Genomic DNA, 25,303 nt, shown 5'->3' with positions numbered 1-25,303 from the left:
ATTGAATATTGTGGAATGAAGTGATTTTATAATTGAGTCAGAAAACTTTCTGTTTAAATGTGAGAAGCTTCAGATCACAACCCAAACAGCAGGTGAGTGGCTGATGATGAGCAAACGTTTTTACTCTTCTTATAAACCAGAACTGTTTTTATCCCTGAAGCTGTTTGTCTGTGATTGGTGCTAGTGTGAATGCACAATGAAGTCAGGTGTAACTGAGTAACAGTGTGACCTCAGTCACAATACCAGAGCAAAACTAAAGTTGTGTGAAGTATTTCTTTTATCCAGGCTACTCTAAAGCAAGCTTTGTTGAGCTTATTACACCTGAAAGGAAAGTTACTCACTCTTTGTTAGAGGTTGTAATAGAATTATTAGTGGTTGTTATTGAGAGATTACTAAATCTATATGATTATTTATTAATAAATTTAGATGTTAGGCGTAGTAGTAATTTATCATTATAGTATTATTAGTTTTACCTCTGAACCACTGATCTTAGCATGAATAAAACAACAAAATAAAAACCAAACACTCCTTGAAAGTAAGCAGAACTTCATCACCATCCTTAAAGTTCAGCTTCTCTCTCCTTCACGTTTCTCCTGTCATCTCCTGCACGGTTATTCTCCACCAGCTCAGCCGTAAATGGACTGCCGAGCGTCTGCTCTCCACTATTGATTCAAGAGTTATTTTGTAACGATGATGGCATGCTGTTCGCCGCGCTTATATAGGAGGAGGGAGCAAGAAATGGTTTTAGAAACGAAGGCTTGCAAGAGAAAAGAGAAAAGTTTGAGGGCTGAAGGTGAGGGATGGACGGAGGGTCTGCTGAGGTGATCAATACCAGACAATTATTGCCAATTGACGATATGTTGTCAGAGAGAAAACTATAGAAAGTCCCGTCATCTAAAGCTGCAAGACCAAAGGGAAGCAAAAATCTGCAGCTCCCAGCCTGCAACACAGCATCCATCATAGCCCTCACTCTGTGTTTATTATAGTTTTATCACATACTCTAAAGTGAGAATATTAGCATACTTCATCACACTGACAGGTTGAAAATAAAACAGATGAGAAGTTAGTTTCAGCAGTGGAGAGGAGGCCATTTGTTCACTCGCAGATTTGCAAACTGAAACTAAAAAAAGGCCCGTAGCTTTGAGCGTGGGGTTTATTTGGCAAGCACATGGGTGAGTTGTCGTTTTCCTGCACGATAATGGCCTGATGTAGTAGTAATGTGAAAATGTGTTATTCCAGTGAAACGATAACAGGGTGAGCTGCATGCAATAAACCCGAAAAGACAAAAGAGCTGAAAAGTAAAATTAATCATGATTTATTGCAGGGTTGTAAATGTTTATGCACCTTAGAAAGAAGCTGTGAGTAGGAGTTACCGGCTGAGAGTGGATCAACGAAACTGATGGACAATGTTTGTGCTCATCCACATGAAATATGACAAAAAATCTACACTTAGAAAATGTCATGTTTGACTTTACATATTTGACATCAGATTTCAGACCAATAGTAACTTAAAATGATATTCAGCTACAAGGTTTAGCTGGATATATTCGTTTCACTGCAAAGAAGTGGTTTTTGTGTTGTTTTTTAATTTGCCTGATTAAAATGATTTTGCTTAATTTCTTGATTTCCACTTTTTATCTCCAAATTTACAGCCGTTCTTCTGAGAATCAGATTTTAAGGATAAAAACAGACCTTTAATGGTAGCTGTTTCTATTCACCAAAGAGATTATATCTGAGCTGCAACCTAAGCATGAATATATATACTAGTGTATTTAGATGTGATGAGTAACAGTGGAGATTGTGCTCATGAGTACAGACTACACTGACGACAAGACAGAGGTTGGAGCACAAAGTTTTCCATTTATAACCCAAACCAGGGTGCAGAGGAACTTTGATCATTTTAACAATTTTAAGAAATTTGAAAAGGAAAATATATATTTAAAAAAAACTATACTGCAGCTTTAAGCAGTTCTTTGTTTCTTAATTTTTTGTAATGTACTTAATGGAAACAGTGCAGATATTGTAAAATATGACTGATTTTGTTTTGGCAATAACTTACATAAATATACATAAATATTTTGGGCTGGATGGATTTTTAAAAGTTATTTCCTTTCGAAGCTAAACATAAATTTCTATGCCAGGCATCACATTGGTATCAGTGAGCGGGTTTCAGTTCATTTCATGGAAAATGTGCATCGGTGTCGATTTTATTTATTTATTTTTTTATTTTTTAATGTGGATAATGATGACACACAGTCAGAACTGGCAGCAGAAGAGTTTTAGAAATCAACCATGCTGTCACGTTTGAATAATTTTCATGTCTTGCTCGATATTCTGAGAGTGACTCAGCAAATCTCCTGCTGTTCATGATTCGTGACGCCTCTCAGATTTCTTTTCCAGACAGTTAGTTACTCTCTAAAATCCGTCATTCAGGTTTTTTCCTCTTTTACTTGGAGACTTAAGTATTTTTCGTTGCGTGTACTTGTGTTTTTCTGAATTTTTTCCTCCAAGGCGTGAGCAGCTTGCCTAAGGAAAAAAGTCACTAAAAATTGTTATGCAGAATGTGAGTCTGCATGCATGCTCCTATACTTGATTAAATCATATAAAGTTTGTACATTATGATGAGCTTGCAAACTAAAGTGACAGAAGAAGTTGATTTTCCTTTTCTTTGACCTTCTTCCTTCAATTTATTCATTAATTTCTTTTGTGTAATCATTTGGGCTTCCAATCCATTTAAATTGTAAATGGTGACATTTTTTATTTTTTTAAAAATTGAACTTTCAATTGCATTTTTCATGAACTCTGTTACCCTGTTCATACTTTTGCAAGGACTCTTAAAATGTTATCAATTTTTTTTAGAAACCTTAATTTAGATCTAATTCTTTTTACTTATCGGCCACGTCTGCAGTCGAGGTCCAGTTTTGCGTTGACACCTTTGTATGAAGTTGGAACAATTATAGTTATGAATGAAAGAAAATTACACATTTTAAAGGCTAAAACAAAATGCTAAGTTTCAGAAACTTTCAACATTTTATTACAATTACCTTGGATGGATATAATGTGGTACTTTTTTCAGTGACTGAGGCTGTAAGGTAAACAAATGTTCTGAAATCATCCTCATTACCAACGAGGTAGTTTATGCCCTTGAACTAATAGCATGTAGTAATAAAACAGGACTAGAAAAATTCACCAAGCTGCACTGTTTGCTTTATTTTATAGGCTGGATTAAAAAACACATTAGTTTAACTAAAATGAATAAGTTTGCTTAAATTTTTGCATCAGGTCACAATCTTTTTCCAGTTACAAATACAAAAAATATAGAAGTGATCAAAAATATGGAAAAAAATATTCTCCTCTTCAAGCACCTGGTCCGTTCATCAGATCATGGTGAAATTCCAAGAGCAGCTTTTGACTATATCAAAGAAAGATCATATTCAGAACAGCATTACTGAAATAAAAGGCAATACAGAGGATTTCATTGCACCGCTGCAGGTAGTAAAAGTAGCAGAGAGCGCCTCATATCTATATAAAAACTATAACGGATTCATTTGACCATAGAGACGATTGGCTGCAGCTAGAAAATGTTCTTCACCATCTAGATATAAACCACCATCTTTTATACTGATCTGATTTTTATTCTATGAAGACAGGGCAGCAGCAGCAGGAATATTGGCTGATTTCACTTTGAAGAATGTTTAACAGCTCATTTAAAATGGTACACTTTTTAAAAATGAACAGTTATACATGCATGTAGTATCTGCAAATAGGTCTGTCAATGTGTCTCTAAGGTTTAATCTTTATGGTGAAATACTGTAAATACACAAATATTAGCTTGGTTTAAATTCGAACCCTTTACACCATCAGACCTCCTCAGACTTTACGCAGACTGACTTGCTCTTGATTTGTCAAATATTCAGTATACAACAAAAGCATTTTTGTTTTAGGTTTTAACACTTGCTATAAAAAAGATTTGATAGTAATATAACCTCATATAAGAATTGTAAGCATAACCAGCAATTTTTGAAAACTAACAAGTTTTAAAAAAATTGACCAAAGTGGGTGGAGAGAAGAGACCCTGAGGAAAGCAAACACCCTTACAACACTATTTACATAGTTTATCTGCAAAATTATTCTTTAAATAAGTCAGAAAATGTCTTATTTATTATGTAGTTTATCGTTTTTTGGTATTTTGCATTCCTGCGGTTTCATTCCTGTCTGGAGAATATATTGTGTTGAATAAAATCTGAGTGTATTGTTGGTTGTCTTGCTCTAGCCACAATGAAAATTCTCCGTGACGATTTTACAGGAAGTATTTTCCTGCCTGTGGTTTTGAAGGTTGGGATGATGGTATCTGTTGTAATGACACACTATTGTTGTTTGCAGCATGAAAGCAGGGGTGGATTTGAAAGAGCATATTCATGAAGCATCGAGACCCGGATCAAGGCTGTCTGTTCGCCATGTCGCTCTGCCCTACCTGCAGTTTTTGTCACAAAGACAGAAATAAATAATCGAAACCCAAAACAATGACATGCTAACAGAATGCAAAGGAGACTGAATGTACATGAGATTTAGATCTGTGTGTGATGGAGTGAGAGTAACCCTGAGTGTTTTGTGTGGGTGTTTTTATTTTTTTTCACATGCACTCTCTGCACTCTTTTATCCTTGTGCATCGCTTTCTGTAGATATTCAAATGGGTTCATGCAAAAATTAGATGGAGAGGCTGTTGAAGTGTTGGTTCTCCTTTCTGTCTGCAACCAAAAAGTCTTTGATATGATAATGACAGCTCGCCACAGGGGCATTAAAGGCCAGATGCATTCAGAGATTCAACCCAGGTGTCTGTCAAATTCTGAGCTCTACCTGCTTACAAGACAGAGAACGGAATCAGTCTAAAACATCAGTTTTCTGTTAGTTTCTCAAAATCTTGTCATGTTTTGTACCAATCTGCACTGCATGGTTGTTAGTATAGACGGTTTCTGCATAGAGACTCTGAACCCGTCTGGCCCAATCTGAGCTGGAATGCAGACCAGGTTGCAGCTGATCTATCATTAGCGCCCAAAAGGATGTGATAAAAAAAAGCCGACTTACATTTGTATTTCATAAATATGGAAGTACTATTTGTTCTCCATGTTCTTTGTTTACTTAGAAGACTTAGTAGTTCAGCGCTGTCTTTCTTCTACCTGTTCTGCATTCTACTCAGCATGTTCAGCTCACACTGTTGTGACTGTGAGCTATGCTTCAGCAGACCAGCTTGTTGCTTTCAGAGGCTGACGGGCGCCCGCTGGTCTTTCTGGCAAACAGCCTGGGACAACAGACATCTGCTGTGCAAGGCTCACACCTCCTTTTTCTTGTGGCACAGGTGCTAAGTAGGCTGTTAGGCTCAGTGCAGGTCACCTGGATAGTTAAAGTAGGAAATAAAAGGCTATATTTTCAATGCACAGTGAGAATAATTTTTTTCTTTCCTCACATAACTTGCTTCAAAGAGGCTGTTCACGCTGAAAAGGTGTGTGTAGTGGCAGCAGCATGGAGCCTGGTATTATAAACCTGTAGACTCGGTGGAGTGTCCTGAATATTAAACTGATTTTGGCTGGACAATGCACAGCATTAACACTTCCTGTAAATGCATCACTGAGCAAATGGCTTGGTGATCTAAAATGGCCTGTCTCATCAGTAACGAGTCACGCTTGATTGACCAGGAGTATCTTGGCTTGGTAGGAGTCTTATATTGTGGTTAGGTCGCTAAATAATTACAATGTCACTGTGTTGTAAGAAGGGCTTCACCAGTTACATCCAGAGTTACCTGCATGCATAAATAAATGCATCAGGATTTAATTATGCGATTCTGACCTGTCAGGTTGAGGACAGTCGCAACTTTGGACTGTGGTTTATATCAGAACAGAACAAAACGCAGAAATGAAAATGTGCAGAAGTGTAAGTTAAGCAAGTATTTGTCATAAGCATTTTTTTTTTTCCACTGAACACCTGCTTTGCTTAAATCCTCCGGTTTTCCAGCCGCAGCGACATTCTCCACGCACTGCGTGGCATCTGCAGCTGAAGGTTCCTGCTAGCTGGGAGGCTGCTTGCTCATCTGCATAGCTCATACTGGACTCTGGCCGTCTGACCGGAAGACACAGGCCGCTGTGCTCCACAGGTGGGCATGAAAGGGTTTGTTAGAGCCTGCAAGCCTGAGCCGTAATCACCGCCGCCCACAACAGCAGCCATTACAAGCTCACCGGAATATTTCTGCCTCCGCGGGCTGATGTGTGCTGCCACCCTGCAGCTGACGGAGCTGATGTGCAGCGGTGGAGTGATCTGTTTGTACAGCTGCGGTGTGGGTGTGTGTGCAGGCGGTAATGGACAGAGGTGCCTGTGGAAATGTAGAATGCATCTATGTACATAAACGCAAACTGGAGAGGAGTAGGCACGTAAACAATTCAGTGAAACGAATGGAGGGATCATAAATACAAGCTGGGAAAGTGATTTAAGTTTTCATTTAATTCTATTTTTTGACTTTAGTTTAAAATGTTTGGGTTTATGCAATAAAACTGCATAAACATATTTTTTGTATGTTATTTGGAAAAAGATATTCGGTAAATAAGTACTGAATAATGAAATTAGCCTACTCAAGCAGGCTGCTCTGAAATTCATACATTGAATATGTGCAGCACTGGCTGCAATTATTATTCAATATTTGCTTTAATCTTGCAATACCATTAAGTTGTCACAAATGGATTAATGTTTGTTAGTGCCGCTTTTTGGTCTTAATAAAATATTAAAGGTATACTGATCCACTAAACTCTGAGATCCAACATAATTCAAATTCTCATTTCTAAAACTTCTTTAAGACTTCAAGCTTTCATTTAAACAAAAAAGTAAAAAAAAAAATCTTCTGGTTTTCAATTTTTGTGTGTAAAGCTTATGCCATTGTGTATTTGTTCTGTTGTAGACTTTATTCATGTTTTTTTTTTTTTTTTTTTGGTGGAGGCGTTGCATGTTTGAACCATTGTTCTCTCTGGTTTTAGATGCCGTGCAGCTGGAAGGATTTTTGCTCTCACCTTTTTACTTTATAACACTCGATGCTTAACCTTGGCAACAAGGTGTTGTTTTTACGACTGGGAGCAGCTGATTAGCATCTCAAACCCTCAAATAATACCTGAACTACGACCCCAAATCCCAGGGGAGTTAAAAGGAGACAAAGAGGAAGTTCAAACCGTCTCTGTTTATCATAACGGGTTTGGATCACATCCTCAACTACCTCTTCCTGGTTTTCTATCCAGACACAGATTTAAAGTGGAGCAGCAAAAGCAAATGAGTCAGATTAGCAGTACTTTATAGCTGATGGTGTCAACCAGAACTTGTTACTTTGGAGTATTGTCTCTGCTGCCTGAGAACAACAGTCATTAGTCAGAGGCTGTCAGGTTTGTCGTGAGACTGACTTCTACTGGGGATTCTTACCGCACATAACTTCACCATCCATAATGACTCATTGAAGATACATAGATATGAGTAATGACATTTAATTTAACTTTAGCATGAGCAAAAAAATTTATTTTGATTCAATTTCAAACATGATGAAAGCAAGTGGCACACTCCAGTGGTGTTATCGTCTGTTATATTACAGTTTTCTCTATGAATTTAGCATTTTTCTACATCATCTGTTTCTTAGCCAGTCTGCTGTCTTCACCTCATCACAGTTTGGGTCACAGGACAGAAGATCCATTGGGGAACCCCAAAGATCTCTCTATGCAGGAACGCATTCTGGGTGATCTGAACGTGCTATAGAGCTTTAAGGGATAGATGTTCTATACAGTGAGTTCTACATCTTTTTGAGGTCTCCTCTCAGTAGGATGAGCCTGGAAAACCTCCAAAGGGAGGAACATGAAGGTGCCTTATAAGAGCTGCGTTCTTACATGGCAAATTAGTCTCAGGGGAGGGGAGCGATCCATTCAGCTCTGACAGCGGGCCGTGTAGATTGGTGAACCTTGCTTGCATGAAGGGGGCCGGGGAACCAACATGGGGGAGGGGAACACACCCGATTGCTCGATGGTCAAGCTTTGACTCCTGGAGCTTTTCTCCACCCAAACGACTGGATAAACAGAAACGCTGGAGTTAATTTAGGATGTTTGTGTTGGTTTGTGACTGCTGTCATTTGATTGAGAAGTGTTTATTATTCTTTATAGTGGTAGGAGTGAGACAGTTTGAACTGATTTGAGGAAATTAGTTATTAAAAAAAACTTGATATAAATTATAGTACTATACTAAATTCTTGAGTCATTCTTCATTTCTGTGTTCTGTAGTTCCTGAGGTCCAGTTTAAACCTAAATCTAAGTTTTTCTCTTTGATATACGAGTTACTTGGAAACAAATTCCTCCTAAACTCAGAGTTCAGTTGTTGAGCCAAAAGACAACTGAAGTTTTGATACTTGCCTAAAATGTGTGAAAAAAGTCAAAAGAATAGCTTTGACAGACCTTGACAAAACTATTACGATCAATTTAAAAGACTGAAAAGAAGATCTGGTTGCTTGGAAACAAAAATATAAATACGTTTTTTACGGTACCTGCAAACTATTAAAACACACTATTGTTTATGTAATATATCAATCATCTTTTTTGCTTATTTCAGTTTGTTGCACTGCATTGGCCATAAATGTTTGCTAGTTCAGCCTTATATGTTTGCAACACAGCAAAAGAGTGTTTTTATGGATTTCATTTAATGTTCAGTGAAGCCACAATGAGTGGTGTGCTAATTGTTCACATTTGGAGTTAATTATGATCTTGGTTGTGTTTGCTCACATCTGTAGTCAGGGCAGTGTAAATGACCTGTCGTTGTTCACGTTGCTCTCATCAGTTTTTCTTCTTCTGCTGTGCAGCTATGGACCTATTTTACTTCAGTCTGTCACATTCCAGTTTGCTAATGTAGCCGTTTCATTTGCAGCATGAAGAGCTTGCTGAGTTATTAACACTAATCTATTCTCAGGTTTATCACATTACTGTCAGCTCCTCTGTTTTCCTGCTGAAGACAAATGGTAGAAGATTGATATCTGTATCGATGATGGTTAAGTTATTCACTCTGATGGGTCTAATCTGATTCACCATTAGGCCTTTTGGTGCTTTAACCAATAAAAACAGGCTTAACTACACCTGTAGTAGGATTAGACAAAAAACTATAAATAATTTAATATCTTTCTATTATGTTTTAGAAATTAGTTCTAATGGTGATGCTCATCTATCGGGTTAAAGGTAAACAGATAGAACATTTTAATTTTAGTTGGAGTAATTAAAACCAAAAGCTAGTATTGGTGTTCTTGAACTGTGCTACACTGTACCTTTTTTTCTCACAGAATTTAATTACCTTATTTAAATGTTTATTTTCTGTTATTAATTTAAATTGCATATATTGACAAAATAAATGTGTTCAATTCAAAAACCTTATTTGCTCCTCAATTATAGAAAAAATAGACATTTGAGCTCAACTATTGTTTTTAATCTGTTATTTAGGTTTTTCAACCATCAGATTCGGGCAGATTGCTATTTTTCAGTTTTCCAGAGTTTCAGGAACTCCTGATCAATCATGGAGCTTCTCTGGAAATATGGACGGTGTCAGATACTTTTACAGCAGTTACACTCTAATGTAAATGTTGGTACTGGTAAACAGTGCTGCTATTGCTAGTGCTGCTGAATTACAATCCAACCAAAATCAAAGATGGCTGAAAGGAATGATAAATAATGACATGTATGATTTATAATCCAAACTTGGTTTTCTTTTGGACGGCTGATGTTAAAGTTGCTAGAACTGTTTAGCCTTTATAGAGAGGTTTATTATTACGACAGTATAGCACAAATGGACGCCTTTAAAAGTGTCTTTAAGCTTTTAGACGGACTCAACAGAGCCTTCACCTGACCTAAAACGAGTTTTAAATGCAACTATTTTGTTGTTGAAAAGTGTACATTATCATCTGTGTACCAGTTCTTGACTTCATTACGAAGCTCAGGGTGAAACAAAGTGAGTGGTAATGCTGTGAAAATTCTGTTTTTATGCTTTTCTTGAACCACTAAGACATCACATCTTTAATGGTCCTTTTTTTAAAAGAAAGTTTAATGCACCAGACATTATTGCACTCCAACTACCTCCGCTGCTGTTTTCCGAGCAGTTTTGCAACTTTAAAAGTGCACTCCAGGCAAACAACACGGTGCCAAATAATGTTTTCGATCGAGCAATCTCCCACAGGTCTGACCTTGGCAGCTTTTATCAGGTGATGAATACTTTCAAAAGATTGCAACGGCTTGTTTATAGCCAGCCTCCAACCAAATACTGGAATTCTCTCTGCCTTAACCTTCCTGCCAATAAAAAGGAAGATAATACTTGATTGTAGATTTCATCGCATTGATAATTTCATCTAAATTGGAAAAAAGAGAGAAGGACATTTAACTGTTGATGGAACTTTATCTGCTATTTCTTAAAGGACATCTGTGGCTCTTCCACATTTAAATTCCCGTTCCCCGACACATTCTGCCTTTCCTCTGTTGGATCCGAATGTTTGCAGCAGTAAATAAACCGTTTGTGTTTTGATAAAGCTTAAACAGCCGGTATCGAACATTCAGCAACCATGAAATGAGAGCAGTGATCAGCGTGATGGATGACTACCTGTCTTCTAGGTGTCTGTCACAACCGAGTGATTGCCGTCAATTAGAAAACTCCACGAGGGAAGGCTGATTAGAGAATTAACTGCAGGAAAGATAAAGGGTTGCTTGGCGATGATTCTTCTTGTTTACCTGATACTTACCAATAGAAAGCCAATTACTTTATTTCAAAGTTTACTTCAGATAAACTCTAAAGGACAAGATGTGAATTCTTCTAAAATAAATCAAACAACAATTTTTTTACTTGGAATTTCATAAATTGACAATTGAATAATGGATTTTGATATGGGTATGTTTCATTGACGGCATTCACTGTATTCCCTAGAAAATGTTGTCTTACCGTAATTTTGAACTTTCCAAAAAGCTGTTACACCATTTTTCTTGATCAAAAGACATTGAAAGCTCAAATGAATGAAATAGAGCAACGTTGCTGTTATACGTTCAGCTTTCCTGATGCCATTGAATCTCAGCCTGAATGAACTGCTGACATGCCTTCATAGGACATATTGGGATTGTTTAAATTTGCTCTCTGCTTGCTTTCTGGTTTCTCTGATTTCTGAAGGTAAATATTATTTCCAATCTCATAGACTCACAGCTAATCTGCAAACATAAATTATCAAAAATATCAATGGAAACAGTCAAAAAGCTGATCAGCAGTGGACTGATTTTATAATGGTACATTATAGTGGCACTCTACTGCAACTTCAACCTGAGAAATTTGCTGTATTGCCTTTAACATGTTGCTAAGGAAGTTTGTGAAGAAAGAAACTGTAACTAAAAAAACTGTTTCTGGCAACAGTTTCTGGCTAAATCATGAAACCAGAAACTTTGCCAAACCTACCGACTGAGCTGTGATAGTTTATAGTGAAATTAGAGGTTTAAAGAATTGTACTTGCTTACTTTGGAAAACAACTCTAAACTCTTTGAGCTGCATTCAAAGGAATACAAGTTGTGGTGTTTACTGCTGAATATCAAGATGTTTCCTCTACTTTTCAGCGTATTTGATCCTAAGTTTTAAGTGGCGCCTCCTTACGAATGAGGATAATAAATGATTCAACTAAAGATTTGCCTCAGGATAGAAATTTCACTTTAGCTGAAAGGCTAGGAATTTCATTGGATGAAACAGTCATAACTCACTTTCATATAATAAATGTGATTTCATTCACTATTCTTTCCTGAAGTTGTTGCGAGCTGCCAAAACTAAAACAAGATTAAAACAAGAAGCACGACCAGATTTATGCTCGTCGTCAGTTTGCCAGACTGATGCGATCGAACCCAATGACGTAAATCTTGGATCATTAGAACTTGAAGTTTATTCCTCTGTAATTTATTCTGTTTTAGAGCATTAAAAGCCAAACAGTACCCACTCTGGGGATCGCTCAATTGAATTTTCAGCTTCTTCCATCATTCCAGCCCTTCTCTGGCTTGGATCACACCAAAGAGTCTGGCTGTAAATCTCTCACCACCTTGTCCTGACACTTTTTCTCTCAGCGACTGCTGGCCGCCGGCACGTGCGTCTCATTAGCATTGGCTCGGTTTCCCCAGATTAGCAATAATTAAACTGTGAAATTGGAACCGTTACCTTAAACTGGGTCGCAGCTAGGACGCCATGAGCGCCGTGACATTGCCGGGCAGGACGCTGGTGGAGGAGGAGGGGAAGATGGGAAAGGCTGGTAGACTGGCTTCCTGCCACAGGTCCTCCCCTCTGCTTTGAGGAGCAACAGACGGTCCGTTCATGAAAAAGGCTTGCCAAAGAGCAGCCTCAACTGAGACGAACTCAAAGCGTTACCTATTTAAAGCTCTGTAATGAAAGATCACTAAACTTTACGATTCGGTTACCCAAACAGAGACATGTTCGAACTGCTTCTGGTCTTTTCTCGTGTGTTTCAGTCCATATCTTTAGAGACATTGTGAAAATATTTACAACAAAGTTTTAACATTCACATTTTTCTTCTGTTTTTGCTGTTTTGGAAATCCTTTAGCTCACGAAACACATAAAGATAACCTGGTCCAAAACAAAATGCAGTTTTCAAATAATTAAAGATATGCTAAGGAAGGTGTTTTCTGAAACTTGCATGTTTCAGCTAAAATATTTAATGCCAATACTGTCCTATGCCTGTCTTAGTTTTATCACCTCAAGTTGCTGTTTCCGTTACAAATGTACGCAAATCATTGTTCATGTTCCACTAATGTCGAGAAAATAGTTTCAAAATGGAAAACTTTAATGTTATGATTTCAAGAAAACATTTCAATATTAACGCCTTCATTTCCAACAAGTTATGTAAGCAAAAGTTAAAAACAATGGTGGGTCGACTCTAACAAAAACTTGTTTTTCTTGAAGGGCTGCTTGTAGGCCTTTAAGGTTCTGGTCTGGTCCTTTACACAATAAGGTAAATCTTATTGGTTTTCTATAGAATTCAGGTATGGAAACTCCATTGAGGTACCCCAGCCTGCTTAATGATTTTTTTTTTTAATCAAAGAAACATATTTCACTTTCATGTCATAAATGTGGTAAAGCATTAAGATCCCCTACCTTCTTCTGTGTCTTCTCTTTTATCCACTTCTGTTTTCCGTCTTTTTTCAGGTTGCTCTCCGTTGAACACACATAGTCTTTAGAGCGCTTTGATGTTTGTGTTTTGTTTTAAAAATGCATTTTGTTGTTTTTTGCTTCAGCCTCCTCCAGCCTGAGGTCTGAGTTGTTTGTCTCGTCTCTTTTTCTTCTCTGAGAATATATAATATAAAGTAGGACACAAACCCTCTGTAATATAGATGGAAAAGATTTGATTATACAACAGAAACATGTTTTTTTTACGTTTAGCTGGACGTCTGTGTTGCACTGACCAGAAGCAAGATGAGAATTTTACCATGAAAATAATTGGTAGAGTAATGACTGACGTCTGTTTACTGAGTAGTCATTTTTAAATAAGGTATTTAAATAATCCCAAATATATACAATGATATTTAAATAGTTCTTGAAATGGTTATATTAACTATTACATCATTGTTTCTGAGTAGAATAGAATAAAATGGAATAGAAATATTCTTTGTTCTCCCACAGTGGAGAAATTCTGGTGTAACAGCAGGACATTGAGGCATGTATGTTCACACAAAGATAAAAGTACAAAATATAGAAAACAATAAGAGTATTATACCGTTATGCAAGGGCAGAATTACAACATAATATACTGTGTGATTATCAAAAGAATACCAAATGACTGTGCAACTAAGCAGGATAGTTTACAAAAAATCATGTGTATTTGTGAATTTAAAAAAATGCAATATATGATAAATGTGCATATACCAGCAGAACTGTTATTTTATAAATAAATAGTAAAACTATGCTGATACCAACAGAGATGAGTTGTTTATAGAGTCTATCAGCTGCTGGGAGGAAGGATATGTGATAATGCTGCTTTGTACACTTAGGATGTAGCAGCCTGTCACTGAAGCAGCTCTTGAGTTACAAGATTAAATTGTAAATAATAGATATCTAAATGTGTCTGAGCAAAGTTCTACCACTTGAGAACTTTGCTGTTTTGCATTTATCTGATCCAGAATTATTGTGATATTAGCTTAGGGATGAAAGCTTGATTGGGGAATAAAGGACATCCGACCCAACTGGCTCTGGTTGTCATTCCATTGATAAAGCTGTTGGAAATTATATTAGATCTATGTAGGTGCATATTGTTTTCTGATAAGCAGTTGGGAATTTAATTCTTATCACAAAACCATATCTGACTCATATCACATGCAGAGTAGTCATCACTATTCAAGTTGAGTAATAAATATGTTTAATAGTAGTTAGTCCTAAATGATTGAAAAAAATAATTAAATTTTCATAAAAATTATTGGAATATTTCATGTCTTTTAAGAACATCCTAAATGTTTTAAAGGAGCATTTTCACATCTTTGATGGTAACCTTCACTGTTTCCTGCAGAACAGCTGTATACAGCAGCTTTGTAAATCAATCACATATCTATTTGTAACACTGGGGAAGGAAAACAACCCACAGGGATTGCCAAGCAAATGTAAAAACAGCTTTAATGACATGAGAAAAGTCATGGTTATCGCCTTCTTCCTCAATCTGCATCTTGAAGGAAAATAACCCTCAATTTATTTTGCAAGGCTCCGAAGCGGGATCCTCGAAGCGGAGAAGATGGCTGATAAAGGTGAATGTTGAAGGGGATCCATCCTTCTTGGCCTTTCTTCCCAAACTCCCCCCCTCTATCTTTTGGAACCAGATAGTATGTATTATTTGAGGTAATAGAAAAACAGAGCGCTCAGTCTTCTCTCTGAAACCATTTGCATCTCCTAAGCACTAAGTGTATCCTTTTGGACGTCTGCGATTTTAAATTAATTCTACTACTTATTTTGAGGGCGATTATGTTACCAAGTATTTTTGGTCTAGTTTCTTGTGCAAATATCTTAGCATGCTTGAAATAAGATAAAATTAACTTGCAAGTAACTTTTCAGATATAGAACCTTGTGTTAAGTCAATAATCCTTAAATGTTGATGAAAAAGTATTAATTCCACTGGCAGATTATTTTACTTATAACATGGGAAAAATGTCTTAAATGAAAGACATTTTCACTGCCAATGCAACTGGTACCTTTTAAAATCAATATTAAGTAATTGTTTACTTGAAAAAAATCTCCAATAACTTGCAGAAGTTACTTGTAAGTTAGTTTCTCTAAACAAGAGAAACACATTTTTGTCAACATGTGGTGATCAGCCTGTAGCTCTTATGAAGATGCTTTTCATTGAGCCTTCAGCTCATCCATTTTGTTGGATCTGGTGTCTTTCATCTTCCTCTTGACAATACAACAAATATTCCCCATTAGGGTCAGGGAAGTTTGTTGGCCATAGAAAACACAGATAACGTCGTTACAGCAAGTATTCTTACTTTCGGCAGTGTGGGCAGGTACCAAGTCCTGCTGGAAAATTAAATTAGCATCTCCATAAAGCTCGTCAGCAGAAGGAAATACAAAGTGCTCTAAAATGTCCTGGCAGGTGGCTGGGTTGACTTTTAAGTTGATGAAACTTAGTGGACCAACACCAGTAGAAGACATGGTACCCCAATTCATCTCTGGCAGTGAAAAATTATAGTAAACATCAGGCATGATTCGTTCTCTTTTCCTCCAGACTCTAGGACCTTGATTCAGAAAATTACATTTAAATTTAACCTTAATTTCAAAAGAGGACTTTAGATTACTGAGCCACTATTGAGTATTTTTTCCCCTTAGACCAGTAAAGACGTTTTTGGTGTCGTCTTTGCTTTAAGAGTGACTTAACACCAGGGATATGATGGTTGTAATTGGCATTTTTAGCATTTACTGTTTGTAGCTTACTGTCCTTGTTGAGGGTGTAAATAGCTGTGTTTTCATTGACCATATAATTGTGCAATTTGACATTTGAAAAATGTATTTGCTTAATGGAAACATGACATTAACTCGTTTTTTGATATGTTTTGTTGCTAAAAAAATAGTTTTTTTTTGTGGCATATCAAAATTGGTTTATTTTGCAAAACTGCAATGGAAACAGCTGTTTTTTCTTATCTCTTAAGTCACATGATCAACAAACTGGATGATGCTACTGGTGCAAACCATGGGCAAGATGACAGGAAGTAGTTGAGGGATGATGATGCAACATGTTTTTTAATGACATGTTGCGTCATCATGTCACTGCTTGAACAAACTTATTTATGTGACTTTAATTGTGTTTCTTATTAAATGGAAATACTGCAATTGCGAAATTGTGTTTTTTTGATTTTAGCAGAATGCATTAGCAGAAGTTTTGCGTATGTTTGTAATGGAAATGCAGGTTTAGTGACTTTAGCCGTGTTATCCATGATGTGTTGATCAGAGCTTAAGATCGTTGGGTTTTCTTTGTTGCTGTTGCAGTCATTTAAAATAACAAAAATAAACAGTATTTTGTTTACATAAATAATTCAGTATTTTGTGTGTAATCAATCTATAGGAATTTGAATTACATTATCTTATATAGATGGGGAGATAGATGAGTATATGCAATTGTAATGGTTTGGCTTATCTAACACATCTAGCCAATCAAATCTGTGTTGAATCACTCATAGTAGATATAGAGGACCATTTTACAGATCCGAGGAGGGGAGGGAGTGTATCTTTTGCTGGGTGGCCCGTAAAACATTTACTTATTTGAGCAAACGAGCGACAGACGTTTTTATGGTGAGGACATTCTCTCTGTACTTAATGGTGGGGAACAACAGTGAGGACACGGCGCCTTTAAGTCCTCAGGATGTGATCGGACTGGTGAAAGGGAGCTCAGAGACTTAGACAGTCTGACGGTGATGCAGCTCTGTTTGAGACTGTCAGGAGGATTGTTTCATGCTTGTCTTTGTGACTGCAGAGGGGAGACAGTTACATTGGCCGCTTCTGTCAAACCATTCTACAGCTTTGTGCAGTGAGCTTAGCCATAGGTGAAAGACGGTTGGGGTGTGTGTGTGTGTGTGTGTGTGTGTGTGTGTGTGTGTGTGTGTGTGTGTGTGTGTGTGTGTGTGTTGGCGTGTGGTGTGTGTGGAGAAACTGAAGTAGAAAAGAGTGCAAGAGGAGAAATAAACCAAGTCTGTTTCTACTAATAAAGACAGACTTACTCTAGAAAATCTCTTTCTGTGAATTGACATGTGATCTCTATGATATTTTCTTGTTAAATGATTTCTGACAAATAAAAAGGTTACACATTACTACTGAATTTCCCCCCAAAAAATGCATCACATATAATGTCAATGCTACCAAAAAAATGAATTGACATAAAACAGAAATCAACTAAAGGGCTGCTGTCCCCGATTGACTGATGGAAGATACCAACTTCCAAAGTTACTACCATAAGCCCTGGATTTCTACTGAGCACAGAGTCTTCCTCATGAACACAATTACTGTGGAGATGGAGCAGAGGGCATGCATATTGGCTGAGGGGCCTCGTCTGTGCCATGACCCGGTTGTTTGATAAAACTGCAGGACAAAACATCAATCTCACACAGGACTTAAGGATTATGTTCCTGTTCTGGAAAATCCTGCATGATCTAAATTACACTGATACCAGTTATCAATGGATGGGAAGGCAGATTTTCAGAAACGCATGTCAGTCCAGGACCATGGATCTTCACCACATGCTCCAGTCTTGCCACCGATTTATAGGAAATCTATTAGAAACACAACAGCAGCTATTGGAGTTCAAATGTTTAATTTGTCCACTCAGTTACTCCTGTTTCTTCTTTCATAATTTTATGATGTGCTCAAAACTTGGTTACGATCAAGCAGCTGAAAACCAAATGCCTTCAACTTCTCCACCTGTATGTTATAACACCCTATGAAGCCTTTCATAGCCTGTGAGCATAGCTTAGTAAAAATGTTTGAACACAGACAGAAGTAGCTGACATTATGTTACTTTCAAAACAAATTTCATTTACATATTTTTCTGTTTTTCCAAGATTGATGAGCCAGTTTTGTAATTTCCAGCGGTTAAAAACAGTAAGTTAGCGAAAAGATTGCAGATGGAAGGACATGAAATGAGATATAAGTAATCCATTAAGGCTGTAGTTCAACAAAACACTGAAACTTTTGTCTTGGAAATTGACATAACAGACACAAAAATGTTTTTGAAAATTTACTTTATACTGTATTTTCAAGATTATACTTAGTGTTTTAAATTACAGATAGTCATTAGTGTTTTTCTTTTCATCTCAAAGCCTGTAAAAGAAAAAACAATAAATTCTTAATTAGTATCTTTGTACATTTAACTCTCTTTATCCTGCATCACTCCAGCTGTCTCAGTTGGGGGTCTTCCTGACACTCACCCAGGCCTTGCATTACCATGACGCCATTGCTAGATGCAATTAATGACATCACCTCTGCTACCAAATGTACTCAATTATTGTAATATCACCCATCCAAAGACAATACCACTCAGCAAGAGAAAACCTATGGCATTAAAATAGTTTAGTGTAATCAGTTTGTGCAGTATACTGCATGAGATCTTTCACTTTGTATAAAAACAGAAGGTCAGTTCTTAGTCTTTTCTGTAACATTTTATAAGTTGGGGGCATACATAATAGCATCTTTGATCCGTCATTTTTGAACAACATCTTTGATTTTGTGTCTGGTGAACCGTTTTGTAGAGTTAACCAGGTGTTTTACGTCTTTTTCCTCCTGAAACACTCAAAGAAGACCCATATTTTGTTTCTTTAGCGAAGACTGCTTGGTTTTTATTCAAAATGTTTTGCTGTTTCTCCGGGTTCATGCACTGCAGTAAGATTTTCAGGCTCTTTAGAAGAGAAACAGCCCCACAGCATAACAGATCCTCCACCATACTTACAGTGGGTATAATGTACTGTAATCTTAGTCTGATCTGACTAAACCATTTGGTTCCAGTTAGAGTCCCAGTAGTTCTTAGGAAACTCGACTTGTTTGTGATGGTAAGACAGAAACAGCCTTTTTGTTGCATCGCTCAAAGTAAAAAGTCTTATTGGTAACTTTTGAAAATACAACTTTTGTTTATATGCAACAAATCCAGTGTTTGGATATGTTTTTTTTTTTTTAACTTTTTGTAAAATGAATTAATTTCAAGGCCTTTTACACATTCATGTCAGGTGTGATAAGTGAGAAGAATACTGCAATTTAAAAGCCATTTGAGATGACATTTTTATATTTTGCACACCAAATTCCTATAAATTACCTTTGTTTCACAGTCAGGAGATAAATATTTTGCCGTATAGAAATATGTCTGTCATAAAACAATGTTACTTTTTGATATTAAAAGCAAAAAAAACAAAACAAAATTGGAGATATTATTTGCAAAGTAACAAGCTCTTTTTTTTATCATTATTTTGCAGTTAGGCTGCACAACTTTCACAGTCTCTAAAATAAAACACTTGGTGTCAGTTTGTCAGTCAGACCAGATGTTATGCTTGGCTACTGTACGTTACAGACTCATGTCCCAGGGGGCATCAGGGCGGTGGGGCTACCGTATAATCTGGATGATGGCTCTTTTGTCTTGGGTGCCATCCTCGTCAACAATGAGAGCGAGGGCAGCGCGGTGGGTCGCAGGAATCCCAAATATCTCGCAACACACAAAGGACAACAGTTTGGTGGTCCTGAGCTGAATGAGCTGTCATTTCGGTAGAAAAAAAGGAGTGAGTCTTTTATTTGGTCTCCGTCAGTAACCGTTTGAAAACAACGCAGGCTGTTTGTGAGTATCCAACCGATGATGGCCTCTGATGTCGCCATGTGACAAATCTGACTGCAGAGATTATGCCGGTATTGTTCTGGAAGCATCTGAACAATGGGGCAGACCTGACTGTTTTCACAAGAGTGAGGTGTGTGACGTTTATCAAGCGTTTTATGTGGAGACCTTGAGTCTGAAATCTTCCATCTGTGTATTTGTAATTGGAGTACAATTTAACGATGCAATTCAAGAATGTTTCTCTGTCAAGTTTTCAATGTCAACGGTCAATCCATTGAAATTAGAAACTATTCTTTTCAGAAAATTTTTATCAGTTAGAATGACGGGAAACTAAAAAATAATAAAAAGAATTGTTCAAGATTTTTGCTCCATACCTTCATGACTTTGCATGAAAACGACTTTTCAGTTTTGTTTTTGATTCAGGATGAAAACAAAACTCTGCAGTCAAATTTTTGAAGACACAGTGCAAATCTCTGTTTCACACAATCCGCTCCTCCTCAGGTCTTTTACAGCGCTCGCATAACTGTCCTTCTATTCACATCAGCACTGTTCAAAATATGTGCTCAAGATCTTAAGCTGGAGGTGTTTAAAACCAATAATTATCTTGCTCAGTATTCATGACCTTACATTTCTTTTTTAAAGTAAACCTGATTCCTTTTAATAAAAACTGTGACCATTGATTGTACAAACAGTCCTTGAAACAGAAATATTTAACATATCCAACCCTGTGAGCCAATGAAAAAGACTTTAGATTTTCAAAACTCTTCAAAGTGAAGAGTTCTTACAAAACAGTGAAAGATGTTTTGACAGAAAAAGAAAAGCACGGCTAAATTTTAAATGGCCTTCTAGTGTTGTTCCACGCATAAGCACAACAGGCAACATTTCTAAGGCCTGCTGCTGCACGATCATTGATTTATTTCAAAAAAGTTGTTGAAATTGGCCCTTTCCCCCATAACTGTTACCATACTCATGTTTATAGTTGTACTAGGTCTTGAGTTTGCATCTTTGCAGGGGATATTATCCAGTAAATTGCATCATGCAGAAATCTTTTGCTTGTACTGTGGTACTAAACAGTTGGAACTATGAGCCCCTTTTGTTCTGAAGACATATTTATCTATAGAACAAAATAGATTTTAATGGCTGTGGTTTAGCAGCTTAAGCTAAAACAAATTATAAATGTAACTATGTCTATCTGTCTCCTGAGGATGAGTGGTAGTGATAATGTCTGAATTACAGCAGTAACCAGTCATTACCCCTTAAAACTTATCTAGAGTCACTGTAAAAGTGATTTGATTTGCAAAAGTGTGACTGAGACAAACTTTAGATTAATTTAGCAGATGCAAACTTTGATGTCTATTGCATTTGAAAAGAGAAAAACAGTCCGGATTAAAATCTGGAGTTCAGCAATAACTAACACACAAATTGTCAAAATAACAAAAACGCTAGTCAGGAACTAAAAAAAGTGTTTGATAAAAACTTTTCAAATCAAAGAGAACTAGTTCCACTGGCAGATTATTTCACTTATGGGAAAACTTTCTTGCTACAAGTGAAAACAATTGCCTGTGCAACCAGTAGCTTTTGTTCAAATTAAGGAAATATTTACTTAGAACAAGCTCCAATTCCTTGCTAAAAAGTAACTTGTAAGAAATATTGCATTGCACTAGAAACTAGACAAAAGATACTTGGTGAGATTTTGTGTTTTTGCAGTGCAGTCATCAGCCTTGGTTTTCTTTAGGGAGCTTGTTGGTTTCCTACATTAACATTTAGAAATGGTAAGAAATACTTGGAAGTCTGTAAAAAGAGCTTTACTTTACACAATCCAAATTTTATGTAGGTCATAATCAAAGTAAACACATAATGAAATAGGCAATCTGTATTACATTAGGTAAGATCATAAAGAACATTAAATAGAAATAGAAACTTTGACATCAGTGGTATAACTGACAGTAGGCCATGAGGGTAAGGAAAATCCTGGTGTTTTATGCTCATATTGTCCTTTTTCTGATCTTGATGGCGTAAAATAATGCAAAAAAAAATGTGGTTGATATTTCAGATTTTGCTTAAGCTGTGATAGAAATGAGCAGACGAGGTAATTAAACATTTTTTTTTTACTTAAGATGCTAAGCATGCAGACAGATCAGGCACATCTGGCAGTTTGGTTGCTGGAACCGAGTGGCTGCAGTGAATAAAAGCTTTAAATATTTTTTTTCTTCCTACTCAAAGAAAGAAAGAAAGTGTTGGCGCTCAAACCGCCGAACATTTTTCTTCCAGCTCCATTAGTTAGCGTTTGAGGCAGTGAGAGTCAAGCAGGTGGAGGTCGAGAGAAGTGGTGGGGGGTGGCTTGGGCTTGATATAAACTGAAAGGCCCGGCCCCCCTCCCAAATCACCAATCACAAAACGAACGCCCCCCCAACCCCTCCACCTCTTACACCGGCATACTGAGTCTAGTTGAGGGTCTTCGCCGCCTGCCACCTCCAGCTGTCGCCAAGGGGGACAAAAGGTTGCATGGGGGTCTCTGTGAAGGAGCTGGGGGTGGGGGGGGCAGTGGGGTGTGTTGAGCGGATTGAATAGAAAGATAAACTGAAGAACCCTTCTCCGAGCTGCACACACACTAACAAGGAAGGACCTTGTCAGCTGCATTAGGCAGCATCTTTTTTTTCTTCGCCTCTTTCCTTTCTCCTCCAAGCTGAACTGCAAACACTGGTGAGATGGGAGTTGTCAGCCTGCGCGCACTCACAGCCAACAAACAGAAAGAAACACTGTATACAAATATACCTGAAATCCACGCATAAAAAGCTAACATGTAAACACCTATTTGACTCATGCATTTGCACAAACAGACCGACTGCAGCCGGTTCCTGACTCGGTTTATGAATTCTCTGCCAGTATTTGCTGCAGCTGGAAGCCTACCGTTGGCTGCTTTGCACCCTCAGCATCTACCAATTAACCTATTTAAATTACACAGGCTTGAGGGTGATGTTTGTATGTGAGGTCATACACCAGTCACCTCTGCAACACGACAACCTTTCAGTTGTTTGTCTTGGTCAATAAAATAACAAACATATGTACTGATCGAGATGTAGGTGAATGGCGCCATCTTGACAACTGTGGCGACATTTTAGGTAAAAATCCTGAGTTGGTAGCAGTAACCTGTCTCTTTGAATGAATTATCAGCTGCGAATGCAAAGAGAGACAAATATAAAGATTCTTTTAGTGTTACACCATCTGTGTTTCCATTGCAAATGTGCGCTAAACTTTTTGATATTCCACTAATGTCAAAAAACACAATTTTGCAATTGCGGCGGTTCCATTAAACAAGAAATATAATTAAAATGTCATGAATAATGTTGTTCAAATGATAAGTCTTTACAAATCATGGTGACTGATTGATGTAAACAATTACATGAGATAAATTCATAATTCAGCTATCAGAGGAGACGCCAGCATCTTGTTGGCATCGGTACAACAAGCTAATTATACTTGGAAGCAGCAACATGTGCAGCATTTTGGTCGTTGGTGATTTTACAGAACAGTGATTTTTTTCTTCTTTTTTTTTTAAATTGCCATGTTTCCACTTGCTTCCTTGATTTTTTATGTTTTACAAACATTCAGTACGTGAAGAAAAATAAATATTTAGAAGCATTGACTAAGTTGTTTGTTGTAAAATCCAATGACACAGTTAGTCTTTCATATTTTAGTTGCCAAGATGAAAAGTTGTGACTCTGTAGCTAACAAATAGACGGATACGTCTATGGTAGCTACATTTAATGGCTTTTACCGCTTTTATTCTCAACGTATCGCAACTGAGTGAACTTAGTTGCTCTCAGCTAAATCTTGACTTTCTTCTAAGTATGAAATAAGTTTTTGGTGGCTTTCAGGTTCTCAATTATTGTAAAATATTGACCCACTGATTATGATTTTAGTTGATTAAGAGCTTAAAAACATTTAAAAAATAATCCCAGCAGAAGTAGTTGCTGTTAAACTATTTCACTGAAAACAAAGACTAATTGATTATAGTTGATATTTTAGGCTATTATTGAGTTACGTGGTTATCATTAGGAAAACAATAACCTGTTTATATTTTTGTCACCTCATATGTAGATTGTCATCATCACTCTGAGATTACAGAAGGTTGTCATAAATCCAACAAGATTTATGATAAAAACTCAGATTTATCAAGCTTCAGTTGGGCCTTCCAGTTATCTGCTGAAAGTCTTGCTCTCTCTCGCTGTCTAACAGCTGGCATGTCTCAATGTGCCACACAACACAGCTTCCTTCTAAGTTTCTCCTTACTTCTCTGTGCTTCCTCTGACTTCACCTCACTGATGCAGAAAATAGCTGCTTCTTCTTCGCTGAGGATTTTTAACGACAACCTGGTGGCTGTTTTGCATGATGCATTCACTGCCTGCAAAAGGATCTGACTTTTGACTTTCTGATTGGCCAACTGAACTTTAACACCTTCAGATTTCAGTCAACAGCTGATTTCTCAGAACATTTACTCAAAGAGAAACATCCAGATGAAGGTTCAGATAACAGAACATTAATTTTTCTATTTATTTCCCCTTTTGTTATTCTCTAGATTGATTTTGTATCAATCTACAGAATAATTGTGTTACAAAACAGGAAAAAATAAATCAGTAATATTTTGATAAAATTCCCTCTTATTTTCTGTTCATCCTTCCTTCTTTTTTTTATATCTGTGTACTTTCTTTCCTTTTTTGCCCTCAGACACCCCTCTCTTTACCCTTTTTTTTCTCGAACTCCTCTTCCTCTCACCTCCTGTCGGCAACATGTGGAGCCATCGCCATGGCAACGAGGGGAGGTGACATGTGCTGCAGACAGGCAGGGAATGGAGGGAGGGATGGGAGAAATATAAGGAGGAGCCCCATGGAGCACTTTGTAGCCTCTCTCACTTTTTCTCTTTCTCTGGAAGTAAAAAAAAAAGAGAAAAAGCATCTCAGTTGTCCATGTGGAAGCGCTGGATGCTGCTGCCTGCAAATCTTCATCACTTTCTAAACATGTACTTAACCTCATCTAGGAACAAAACAGAGAATCCGCGTCTTTCCTCTTTTTAATTTTTCTTATTGAGATGGTGTAGAGAAGGAAGAGGAGGAACCCAGGAACTTTCTTTTCCATTTTTTTTGTTCATCTTCAAATGAGGTAGAAAGGATGATGGGAGGAGATAAATCTCTCTCCAGCTCCCTCTCGCTCTCCCCTGCTCCTCCTCCTCCTCTGCTGCTAGTGAGGTGCTGTCTGTGGACCCAGAGTTGAATGGGAAATAGGAGCGGGAGAAGGTTTCCACTCCATCTCTCATCAGGGATTTTTGGTAGGACTCGTTTCACTTCATATGTTTTTACATGTAAATGCTGAATTTCCGTCTGCAGCTGTAAATGTCTCTTCCCTAAAGGTCTGTGTGAAATCTGAGGAAATCAGTCCAGTGTCGGGCTG

At 37.3% G+C, this 25,303-nt stretch overlaps 1 protein-coding gene across 1 annotated transcript in view; it reads left to right on the top strand.

The window, feature by feature from the left end:
* LOC102226630 (receptor-type tyrosine-protein phosphatase N2-like) overlaps positions 1–25,303 on the top strand; it is a 185,846-nt gene that overhangs the window by 99,564 nt on the left and 60,979 nt on the right. The window lies entirely within an intron of this gene.

Source organism: Xiphophorus maculatus, chromosome 6 (genome assembly GCF_002775205.1).
Source record: "Xiphophorus maculatus strain JP 163 A chromosome 6, X_maculatus-5.0-male, whole genome shotgun sequence".
In the NCBI taxonomy this organism is placed as follows: domain Eukaryota; kingdom Metazoa; phylum Chordata; class Actinopteri; order Cyprinodontiformes; family Poeciliidae; genus Xiphophorus; species Xiphophorus maculatus.
The sequence above is the reverse complement of the archived record's forward strand: the minus strand, read 5'-3'. Positions and strand labels throughout refer to the sequence as shown.